This window comes from Rattus norvegicus, chromosome 4 (assembly GCF_021556685.1).
Source record: "Rattus norvegicus strain SHRSP/BbbUtx chromosome 4, alternate assembly SHRSP_T2T, whole genome shotgun sequence".
NCBI lineage: Eukaryota > Metazoa > Chordata > Mammalia > Rodentia > Muridae > Rattus > Rattus norvegicus.
In genome coordinates, this window is record NC_141537.1 from 60,662,364 (window position 1) to 60,674,551 (window position 12,188).

General features: G+C 43.6%; 1 protein-coding gene and 1 long non-coding RNA gene across 6 annotated transcripts in view; both read left to right on the forward strand.

The window, feature by feature from the left end:
* Window positions 1-12,188, forward strand: part of Mkln1 (muskelin 1) — a 311,316-nt gene that overhangs the window by 46,896 nt on the left and 252,232 nt on the right.
* Window positions 1-12,188, forward strand: part of Vamp5l (vesicle-associated membrane protein 5 like) — a 174,337-nt gene that overhangs the window by 46,896 nt on the left and 115,253 nt on the right. The window contains 1 exon segment of one of the 5 annotated variants that reach the window (NR_190449.1): window positions 11,050-11,154. This is a non-coding gene — a long non-coding RNA (vesicle-associated membrane protein 5 like). 5 annotated transcript variants of the gene reach the window in all.

The following is a 12,188-nucleotide window of genomic DNA, read 5'->3' on the forward strand; positions in this document are numbered from 1 at the left end:
GCCTCCCGGGAAGAAGCTGACATTGGGGTGAATGTGGCTAGTCTGTTTCTAATAGGCTGAGTAACAGAACTGTATAAACACGAACCAGTTCTGACTTCAGCCTGCTACCTGAGCTTGACAGTGTCTTCTTCTCGACTTGCTCTGCTCAGAGCAATCTTTACAGTGTTTTATCAAGCCTTCCATGTCCCAGCAGACCCTTTCCCTCCATCCTTGGGTGGGCCTTGATGACACTGGTTCTGCACCAAGCATCTGCTTAGGGTGCCAGTGCTGTTGCTTTACTTGAACCCATCTCTCTTCAGTTCTCAGAACCTTTTCTTTCCTCCGGTCAGCTCTCAGTCTCCTCCTCCTCCTCCTCCTTCTCCTCCTCCTCTTCCTCCTTCTCCTCCTCCCCCTCCTCCTTCTCCTCCTCCTCCTCCTCTTCCTTCTCCTCCTCCCCCTCCTCCTTCTCCTCCTCCTCCTCTTCCTCCTCCTCCTCCCCCTCCTCCTCCTTCTCCTCTTCCCCCTCCTCCTCCTTCTCCTCTTCCTCCTCCCCTCCTCCTTCTTCCTTCCTTCCTTCTCCTCCCTCCTTCTCCTCCTCCTCCTCCTCCTCATTCTTCTTCTTCTTCTTCTTCTTCTTCTTCTTCTTCTTCTTCTTCTTCTTCTTCTTATTATTATTATTATTATTTTGCAATTTGGGGTGTTGAACCCTGGGTCTTGGCTACAGTATATACTCAGTCTTCTATTTTTTATTTGTTTCTTTTTAAAATCGTTTTAAACCTTGAGACAAGGCCTCCCTACGTTGCCCATGCTTTCCTAGAACTTGTGATCCTCCTGCCTCAGCTTCCCTTATAGGAGGGATTACAGGTATGTGTCAGAATGCACAGTTAAGTACCTCCTGCCCCTTTTTGGAAAACCCTTCCCATTCATCTACAAAACAATAGTGCTGGCTCTCTTGCTGTTTTTGCCTCCCTCACTTGCCTACAAGTGGACACACTTAAAGTTTATTATCACAGTCTGGAAATTGAAGTTGTAATATATATATATATATATACACACACATACATACATAAATATGTACATATAAAATGAAACAATCTAGTACTTTCAAGAGTGCAGCGGGGGTTGCTGCTCTGAGGCACCAGCCTTGGAACTGGAGTTGATAAACAATTTGAAAAGCAATTTGGCAGCAAATATGAAGAACTATAAAATGTTCATGTCCTTCAACTTTCTATGTTTTAGAAAAAGTCAGTTCTAAGAAGATAGTCTCAGATATGGAAAAAATATGCAGGAACATGTGTACTGGTATGATGTTATAAGGTCATGAATTTGGAGAGGTTTGAGATGTCAAACAACATGAGATAGTGAAATAAAATGAATTAGTCTTCCTTTACTACTGATATATTATTTGCCTATTAAAAGGACTGTTACAGGGTTGGGGATTTAGCTCAGTGGTAGAGCGCTTGCCTAGAAGCGCAAGGCCCTGGGTTCGGCCCCCAGCTCCGAAAAAAAAAAAAAAAAAGAACCAAAAAGGACTGTTACAAAGGCTGTCTAACAGCTAGAAAATTGCTTCCCTAACAATGCTACATTTACAAAATGGCATCCGCAGCTATGTAGATATTCTTAAATATACAAAAATATTTGTATATAAAAATATGCATACAAAAGGTTGTATGGTTGTTCTTAAATATGCATTAAAAAAGATGAAGAAAGCTGGGGAGATTGCTTAGTCAGTAAAGTATGGGGATCAGGGTGCGAGCTCCAGAAGTCCCATAAATAAAGCACCATGCGGTGGCATGTGCTTACAATTCCAGTGTTGGGGACACAGACAGGAAGATCCCTAGAACTTGCTGTCCAGGTACTCAAGCCTAACTGGTGACCTCTAACCCAGTGAGAGGCTCCGTCTCCAAAACAATAGGTTGTTGGTGCTTGAAGAACCGAACCAGAGACAGGTATGTTACACGTGTGTACACACATGCACAGATGCATTCACAGTGTGATGGTGGACTGAGAATGGTCCCTGTAGGCTCATGTATGGGGTGCTTGATACTCCGCTGCTGAACCGGGAGGAAGGATCAGGAAGCGTTGGCATTTTGGAAGAGGTGTGTCATTGGGGTGGGCTTCAAGGTTTCCCCGTTAGCTCTCTCTGCCTCATGATTGATGTTTCAGGATCATGGCTGCCTGCTTGCTGCTGTGTTCCCCACCATGGTGGGCAATGAACTAAACTAATCAAAATGTTTCCTTTTATCAGTTACCTTGATCATGATGTCTCATCACAACAGTAGAAAAGTAACTAAGACACGTGATGAAGAAAATTTAACCCAAATGTTGGTATTAAATGTGTGACTAGTTGGCTATGGTTCTTCCTAAATATTGCATTTTCCGTATTTCAGTTCTACCCTAAATACAGAAAGGTACTAGAGTTCTTTTAAAGCCAGTCATTTAAAAAGGCCCTGTCTATAGCATCAGTGGTCAGTGGTGTTAGGTGGCTGGCCTTACAGATCATTAGCACCCAAACGCTCAGTATCCCTTCACTTCAGACTGCTTCCTCTTTCTCTTCCTGGAGGCTTCTTACCCTGAAGGTCACCACCACTGGGCAATGAAGGTGAAAAGCAAGCAACTTACTCCCTGTACCTTAACACATAAGCTAAGTCCCCACTTAAATAACTCTTAATTTGTTCTCATTGTAGCTTCTCCTACCCGCATTGAGAGAGGCTCCCCCTTGGCTGGCTTGAGCAGTGCATGTTAGTAGACAAAACACTCTGTTTTAGCATGACTAGAGAACTTCGGTGGTTTTATTTCTTGAGATGGAGATGTCTCCTGTAGCCCAGACTGTCCTTGAACTTGCCATATGGCTGAGGATGACCTTGAACTTCTGGTTCTCCTGCTTCTTTCTCAAACCCTGGGACCGCAGCGTGTACCATCATGCCGATTTACACAGTGCTGGAAATAATGAAACCCAGGGGTTTGTACATGCTAGGCAGGCACACTACCAACTGAGCACCCAGACCTGTTTTTATTTTATTAGGAACAAAACAGATTTATGGAGTACATTGCAAGGGGCATAGGCTGGGTAGTAACAAGATTGGTGTTTCCAGCCTAAAATGATTTGAGAAAGAAGGAAAGAAAGGAAGAGAGAAAGAAAGAAAGGAAGGAAGGAAGGAAGGAAGGAGGAAAGAAAGAGAGAAAGAAAGAGGAAACAAACCGAACGATTATTCACTGAGCCCCAGGTAAACACTTGGCCTGTATTACTTCTTTTTACCCTTACTAACCAGAGAAATAAAGGTTACACGTTGGGAGGATTAGAGAGGTTAAGCAATTCACCTAAATTCACTTACACAGGAAGCCATGAAAGTGAAACTTAAACCCTCATGTCTCTGACCTCCAGGCCTGTACACTTAGCTTGCTACCTTGGTAGACAGTCATCAGCTATTAAGGTTGACTGGGTTAACTTATTTTATAGACATTGCCCAGATGAGCAAAGATGTAAGTCACCCTAAAACTCACAGACAATTGATGGCAAGGCCAAGTGTCTGTCTATGTACCCCAACTAACTTCTCGCTGCTTCAGATCTTGACGGGATATCTAGGGTCTCAACCACTGAAGAGACCATGGAATGGACAGGGTTCTTTCTCCAAAGCAACATGTGTGTGAGCGCGTGGGTGCTCACAAACCATGGTCTATGAATAGAAGCAGGACAGCTTTGGACCGTTTGCTCTTGCCTCTTGCCTTACTGCAGTGCCACCCCTCTGCTACCAACCTGTCTGGCTCTTGAGGGCGATTGGTGATTTCCTTCTGTCTTCCCCCTCAGTGTAGGAGTGCTGGATTACAGATGTGCATCACCACATTTAAAAATGGATTCCAGGGATAGGGTTTGAGTCTCAAGCACTTTTGCAGGTTGAGCCAGCAATAAAATACTCTTAAGTATTTTAACTCTGTTTGTTATCTGTATTATCCCAAGCACTCGCTGACAAACTAGACTTAATTTCATCTGCTTTGATTAATGATCTCCTTTGGGGGATTTAGAGTTTCTCCTCTGGGTCAAAAAAATAATTTTTTTAAATGAAATAAAATCCTTAGTTGTTAAATACTAAGTCAGGTCTTTAAAAATGGTTATTTGGACTTTAAGAATTGATTCTATTAATAGGAGACATGTACGTTATCAAAAGGAATGTTCCCACAAGTTATGACTAATACTCTTTCAGAGGAAATCACTAACAAAAAGAGATTTTCCATATAACAAGCCATTTATTTCAAGCAACGAAGTTTAATAAAGATCTGAAATAAATCGGTTGTAACAGGAATTGAATAGAGTTTCTCAGAAAACATCGTTCATAATGTCCACCAGTCCAACAGCTCGCCAGTGTTCTTTTTGCCTCCTGTGGCTGAAAGGCTAGGCAGAAAACCATCTTAGTTCCTGGCACAGGTATAAGCAACCAGAACACGACCTTCCTCATTAACAAACAGCTTTTTTGACAGCTTCTGGTGATCCAGGCTTTGCTATATACTGTGCATGCTCAGATGCAAGTAAATTACACTCAAAACTGAAGCTAGTCTAAAAGATGGAGACATAGGGTTAAGGATATGGCTATGACAAAGTTCTTGCATAACCCTGAGTTTAAGCCCAAGAATCCATGGGCTTAACCCAAGAGCATAGTGATATGCAGTTGTAATCCCAGCACTGGGAGGTGGAGATAGGAGGTGCTGTTAAGCTCTTGGGCCAGACGAACTAGTCTACTTGGTGAAGTCTGGCCCACCATCTCCACACACATACACAGAGGGAAGGGAAAGAAACAGGCGTGCCCAGATTAAGAAACTAGTCAAGAAACACTATCGAAGCAAACACCAAGTCTGTTTCGTTGGAGGTTCCTTCCTTTCTGTCACACAGGGAGAGTGACATTTTCTACAGAAGCGGCAAGTTCAGCCCTCCTCTTTGTGAAAGGAAAGATGAAAGGCAGTTTGAATTGCTGCGGTTGTTGTTAGGCAACGACTAATTCCACTGGAGAATTGGTTCTATGAAAGGTGGAATTTTAGGAACCTAAGAAAGGTCTAGGGCAGTGTGTTTTTCTGCAAAGTATGAACTTCCTTCCAGGAGAGCCAGTAAAACCTTCCCGGGTGACCTGGCTGAGAGCTTAGCCTGAGGAGCTGTCCTTGGTCTGAGAGGTCAGAGGAAAACTTAGCATGTGGGTCTCTGACTTTCCTGGGGGCTGCTGTGCTGTTTGGTCTGTAGGACTTCGCCCACCACGAAGAACAGGCTTAAGGGTTTCAGGCAAGCCCCTGGAAAGGCCAAGCACTTTGCCTCTGCTCACTTGAACCTCTCTACATTTGAGCCGAGTTTTCCTGCCTTAGATCAGGAAACAGGAACCTGAACTTTGGTTGTTCACTAAAATCATATCAAATACCTGGTTTGTGCGCAATGAATTCTAAACACCACGGAAGAACAAAATAACATCTCTGCCCTCAAAGATCTTGCATTCCGGTTATAAGACACCCCCACATTAAATAAAAATCAAGCAGCTCAAGAACATACAGAGATGACTCAGAAACCAACAGACAGCCATGGGTACAAGTGTTTGAAATGGAAGGCAAGGGGATGAGGTGGAAGGAGGCTTCCAGGCAGATGGGAAATTTGAGAAAGAACCTGAGGAAGAGGATGCTCTATGGAGTACTGCATGCATATACAGTTTTGTTGCCTAAAACCAAACAAAACTAAGCATGTGTGTTACTTTATATAATATATTATTATACGTGAATATTTATGTAATATGTATATAATATATGTGTGCATCAGACAAAGAGAGCCTGAAGGCTGCTTACTGATTTGTGAGGATGGATGCCTTCACCGCTTGCCTGTTGCTGGAATGGAATGCCACAGACTAGGTAGCTTGAAAAGAAAAGGTTCAAACAATACAGAAATGTACGTACAGCATACACATATATTGGGTCACAGTTCTTGGAGCTGGGAAAGCCAAGAACACAGGACCTTGTGGTGTCTCACATGGTGCTTGAGAGAGCAATAGGATGGGAGGAGCAAAAGCTAAGAAAGCCAAACTTGATTTTCTGACAACTGACTGATGAAAGTGAGCCCACCGGCCTGAGAACTCGCTGACTCCTGGGAGAAGGACACTGACCCACTCAGAGGGTTAGGACCCAAATTCTTCTTCTGAGTCTCTCTCTCAACACTGTCACATTGGACTAAAGGTTCTAATCCTCAGACTTTGGTGAAAACATTGAAACCACAGCAGATGTGCACATGACTGTGTGGATATTTGTGTGTGTGTGTGTGTGTGTGTGTGTGACACACACGCGCGCCCCTCACACGCAGTTGGTAGTTGGTGGTAGAGAAGAAAGGTCTAGAATTGACTTTCAGATTTTTTTAACCTTCAATCGTTCCTCTATGTACACACACACACACACACACACACACACACACACACACACACACACTTGTGTTGCTTGAACCTATTTCCAAAGAGGATGCATTCATTCCTAATTTATTATAATTTAAAAGGGTTATCTTATAAAATAGTTAAGACTTGTAAAGGAAGGGGCTCTATCAGGGTAGAACAGCTGGAGAATGTGCTTCCAGGCGGCAGTGCCCAGGGTGTGTGTATGGAGTAGTGAGTGACAGAGAGGAGGGACCAACAGAGAAAAGATACAGCAGTTTGGTAGGTTGGAGCCGAAGAGGAACTGAGTACCAGACACAGGAGCCTAAGTCCTTTGTCTCTGACCAGGAACAAGGATGAGCCATGGAAGGTTTGTCAGGGATGAGAATCTGGATGCACAAACAGTCATTCATTAGCAGGAATCCTGAAGTCCCAGCAAATGAGATAGTAAGAAGTAAACATACCCGTCTTGTATCACATGGCAGTCCATGGCGGCATCTCCTACAGCGTGAAGCCCATTGCTGTACCTGTCAGCAAACTAAAAAGCTGTAGTGCTGTCAGATGCAGTGGGGAATAGCTGCCTATCCCTGATCCTCAATGTTAGTCTCACTATAAATCCTATGTATCATTTGACATCTCTGATGAAAGATCGAAATGTAAGAGAGAGCATTCCATCCCCATCCCCGGTATATGAGAAAAGATTGAGTCGATTTTTTTTAAAGTTGAATAATGACGACTTGATTTTTAAAGAATGGCAGTCCATAATGTATCATTTCTTCTCGTCTTAGATCGACTGACAAATCACTTTCTTAAGCATTTGCTTGTAATTATAGCACATTACACTGTATACATTGTGTTTTGTACATATACACAGATGTGTTTGTTCAACAGACACAATGGAACAAAAATCTGGCTCCCTTGGGATGGTAAATATCTGGCAGACAAGAGTATCCTATGTGAGGGGTCAGTACTCTATGTGACTGACCTTTAGGCATGGTGACTTAGTGGTCAGTACTCCATGTGACTGATCCTTAGGCATGGTGACTTAGGGGCAGTACTCTATATGACTGACCCTTAGGCATGGTGACTTAAGGGCAGTACTCTATGTGATTGACCCTTAGGCTTGGTGACTTAGGGGGCAGTACTCTATGTGACTGACCCTTAGGCTTGGTGACTCAGGGGGCAATACTCTATGTGACTGACCCTTAGGCATGGTGACTTAGGGGCAGTACTCTATGTGACTGACCCTTAGGCATGGTGACTCATTCTCAGGGGATGAATTCTAGGTGAGGTAGCTTCCTTCTTGATTACGAACAAAGAAGGGCATATCAGAGAGCCCCGATGTCGAGTGACACTTAGTAAGACACACTTAACTCCTGATATGATCCTGTAACCAGGAATGCTATTTGAAGTATACAGAAATATATGTATAACATATGTCAATATGCACATGACATATACACATATATGCATCATGTATGTATCTATCTATGTGACAGCAGGAGGTGCTTGCTGCTTTTCACTTCCCTCCTCCTCCAGGCACTGTGAGGACATTTAGTCCTCAGTTTCCCCATCAGTCCACACTTCCTGTCACACCATCCCAAGGTGTCTGTTGTAGAGCGACAGATGGAAAAAAGCTTTGAGATAGGGTCTCTGTGTATTCCTGGTTGGCCTAGAAGTTACTGGGTAGACCAAGATGGCCTTAAATACACAGAAATCTTTCTGCCTCCACCTCTGCCTCCTCACCTCTGCCTCTGCCTCCTCACCTCTGCCTCTGCCTCCTCACCTCTGCCTCTGCCTCTGCCTCTGCCCATGACTCCTCTGGTTCTGTCTCCTTCACCTCCTCTGCCTCCCCCACCTCCTCTGCTTCTTCCCCTGACTCCTCTGCCTCCTCTCCTCTGCCTCTGCTGATTTAAGGCATTCACCCCCTCACCTAGCTGATGGGTGAGATTCTTAATGGACAGAGCTGAGTTTTCTTGCTTGATGATAGGAAAACAAATGAAGGATTTTTCCAAACCACATGGGAAGAGATTCCTGATTCCTTTGGCTCCATATTCCTTCCTTCTGTAGTCTTTCTCATCAGTTAAATGGCCTTCCTGCCCCCTCTTCCACATACAAGGAAGGTGTGTTGCCCCTGTGTGTTAAGAGAAGGCAGGGATGCAGATGACTCTGACCCTGCCTGGTCTGACACATGTAGGTCTGCCTTACGAAGACATTTTTCATGGAAAACAATAATCCTTAGATGTGTTTTCTAACAATTTGGGGATTGGAGATTAATCCAATTTACTTTGTCAAGAGGCCCTGGTTTATATACCCAGTACTCCAAACAAACAAACAAACAAACAAACAAACAAACAGCTAGGTATGGGGCTGAGAAGATGCTCAACAGGGAAAAGATGTGCCAAGCAAGCATAAAGACTAGAAGTCAATCCACAGCAACCATTTAAGTGCCAGGTAGGCATAATAGCCTGCCCCTAATTCCAGATTCCAGGCAGGCAGAGAGAAGGGATTCCCACAACAGGCTGGCTAGCTAGACAAGACATATTGATGGACTCTGAGTTCAATGGGGAGAACCTTTGTCAATAAATGGAGCACAGTCAAGGCTCCTGGTATCCGTGACATCCTTGGGCTTCTGTGCACAGGAGCATGTATGTGTCCCACAAAACATAAGATCACACACTTACATACTCAAGAACAAAGTAAAAACTGGTACAATAATGTATACCTGGGATCCTGGCATTTGGGAAGTAGAGCCAGGAGGATTTTGAGTTTAAGGCTGGGTTACATAGCACGAGCCTATCTCAAAAATAAAAAACAAAAACTAGCATCATTTTCACATACTACTCATCATGATCTCGAGGAGAAATGAGAATTCAGTCCATTAACACCACTACTAGCCAAGTTGAGTAAAACAGATAGTGCTCGTGAGTGGGGTTATAGAGAACAGTCTATGCTTCTAGAACAATTCATCCCATGTGGGCCTGACCTGCCTCTCTCTTCTCACCTTTAGCTCCTGTCTCTCCATCCTGTTTCCCTCCCTGGTAAATAGACACCATGTAAACTCTAAAGGGTGTGCATTGACATCTACTGCTTTGCTTGCCGGTTGTGTGTACGTGTGTGTGTGTGTGTGTGTGTGTGTGTGTGTGTGTGTGTGTGTGTGTTGTGTGTAGAAGGGTACATGTGGGCAAGAAGGAGAGTTGTCCAACCTGTGTGTAAAAGAGGGAAACTGGGAAAAGCTTTCTCTTGAGTCTGACGCTACCCTGCTATGTGAACTTTTCTGTAAATGATATAAGCTTAACCAAATACTAGAGGAAAAATATCCCCCAGTTGTGTGAATTTTCCTCCTTCCCTTCCTCCTTCTTCCTTATACTTACCACCCCTTCCTTCCTTCCTTCCTTCCTTCCTTCCTTCCTTCCTTCCTTCCTTCCTTTTTCTTTTCTCCTCCTCCTTCTCCTCCTCCTTCTTCCTCTCTCTCTCTCTCTCTCTCTCTCTCTCTCTCTCTCTCTCTCTCTCTCTCTCTCTCTCTTAGAGAAAATCTTTTTATGTTGTCCTGGCTGGCCTCGAACTTGAACTCAAAGCAATCCTCCTGTCTCAGCCACCCAACGGCTGGGATTCCACATGTAACTTGGGAAAGGACTTTTATAAGTGCAGAAATTATTGTGAGGGAACTGAGTTTGCAATCCCATTTTTTTTAATTAGATGAAATACCTTAAGATAATGCAAAGAAATATTAAGAATGGCTGGATAGTAAACATTTTGACTCCTCACCCCCCAAAAAACCAATAATCCTGTGCCGTTAGCTCATCTGTTTACAGATCCACATGTCTGAGATAGAACATACAAGTATATGCAGAGCACAGGCTTCCTGTGAAGAAGCTGCTCCAGGTCCAGGCCCCTAGAAGCAACGAAACAAACACCCCATTCATCTCTAGATGACATCAGCCAGCTCTGCCTGGTGACCTAAAATGAGTTGAGGGACTTACTGTCTTCACTTCATTTGTGCTTGCCTTCTCAGTTCTGAAGCAAAACGTATTTTTTAAAATATAATTGATATTTTTGTTAGACTTAATTTGGTCAAGGAATTAAATATGTATAACACGGATGTTTGTAGTTTAATTATATGAAATAAATGATTAAGATACACAAAGACTGTATAGGATTCTTAATAGATTCACATTATCATAAAATAGGGCATTGATTTATGTCACTATTACCTTGTCTTTACCAATTATTGGTGGTGGTCCTCAGAGTGTTTTTGAGATGGGGGTCTCACTGTATTTTCCTGCCTAACCTTGAACTCCTAGACTCAAGCAATCTTCCTGATTCCCAACTAGCAGGGACTAGAGGTGCATTTCATCATACCCAGTTCTATTTACCTATTTTTAGGTGTTGTAAGGCTTTGAATTTTAAATTTTGTAATACACATGTTGCACCATGGGAGAATTTCATTAGCTTTTCTCCTTCTCTAACCAACAGCTAAGAAAGCCTGTCCTATGTCCGAGATGACGGTCGTCAGTATAAAACGTTTCGATTTGAGAAGGGCTATAAAGACTTCTTGTCCTCCGAGCCGTCTTTACAACGGTTTTGTCGATTGTCTCCCGCGTGTTCTCTTGCCAGCAATAAGCAAAAATATAGCTGGGGCTGTGTCAAAAAAAATTCACTGGCCACATTCATCCCTCTTCATCAGGGTTTCCTCAGCAGTGCCCCCAAGCAGGGACCGCGCCAGCCAGCAGAAACAGCTAGTTGTCTGCAGTGAAGAATAATTGGAAGCATGGTGCCTGTTTCTTTTCCTGTGAGTAACAATCCATCCATTTAACATTCTTTTGGTGCTCTTGAACTCTGTGGTAGAGCCTGTGTTCCCCGCTCAGTTGGGGCCAATCCGAGAAATGCCGACCCTCCTGCCTGCTGCTGGCCCTTTCAACGTGGAGCAGTGACAGCCATCTGACGACCTGGCTCTTCTACACAGAGCTAGTGACAGGCTTGGAAATGCTAATCGGGGGCAGGGGAATCGTGATAAAATTTATGACTGTTATATTAATAACCCCCCTCAATCACAGAAAGGTTGGACACCTTGGCCCTCTCTAATACTCCCTGTACCACAGCATTCTTTCATCTTTTCTGGTCAAGTATATTGATTTTGTAAACACTCCATGAAATGTTGCCTATCACCTTTTTGTATATAAAAAAATACGGTTTATATGTTATTTGCTAATCAAAAACATACACTTGTCTCTGTGCAGATTGTGAGCCTTGGAGTCTATAGTCCTGGCCATCTTTGCCTGTTTCTCATGTCCTGTTCTAGAGCGTTCTGGTAGGAGGACATCTAGGCCGACCATCGTGTTTGTTTGCACCACCACACACTTCTTGGCTTTTGATTTCCCCTTTTAATTTTGTGCTTCGTTTGCAGTGCAAAGAGCTTACATTTTTTAACACTGCTTTCATGTTTGTACTTATTCCACGGGAGTTAGGCTCCCATGCCTATAAAAACATAACCAGAGAATGGAGACTTAGTAAATAGAAATGCATTTTTCTCAAACGTGAAGATATTTGGAGATAGGAGGTCTGGGACTGGAATATTGGCTCCCTGATCATCTGAGATGCGGTTGTCTGTCTTCCAATCATCTGAGATTCGTTTGTCTGACTTCACGTCATCTGAGATGTGGTTGTCTGTCTCCCCAAAGGTCTGAGATGCAGTTGTCTGTCTTCCCTTATCGTCTGAGATGCGGTTGTCTGTCTCCCTGAAGGTCTGAGATGCAGTTGTCTTCCCATCCTGCCATCTTTTATCAAGTCAAAGCCAGGAGCTGCCACATACGACTGTAGCTCTCA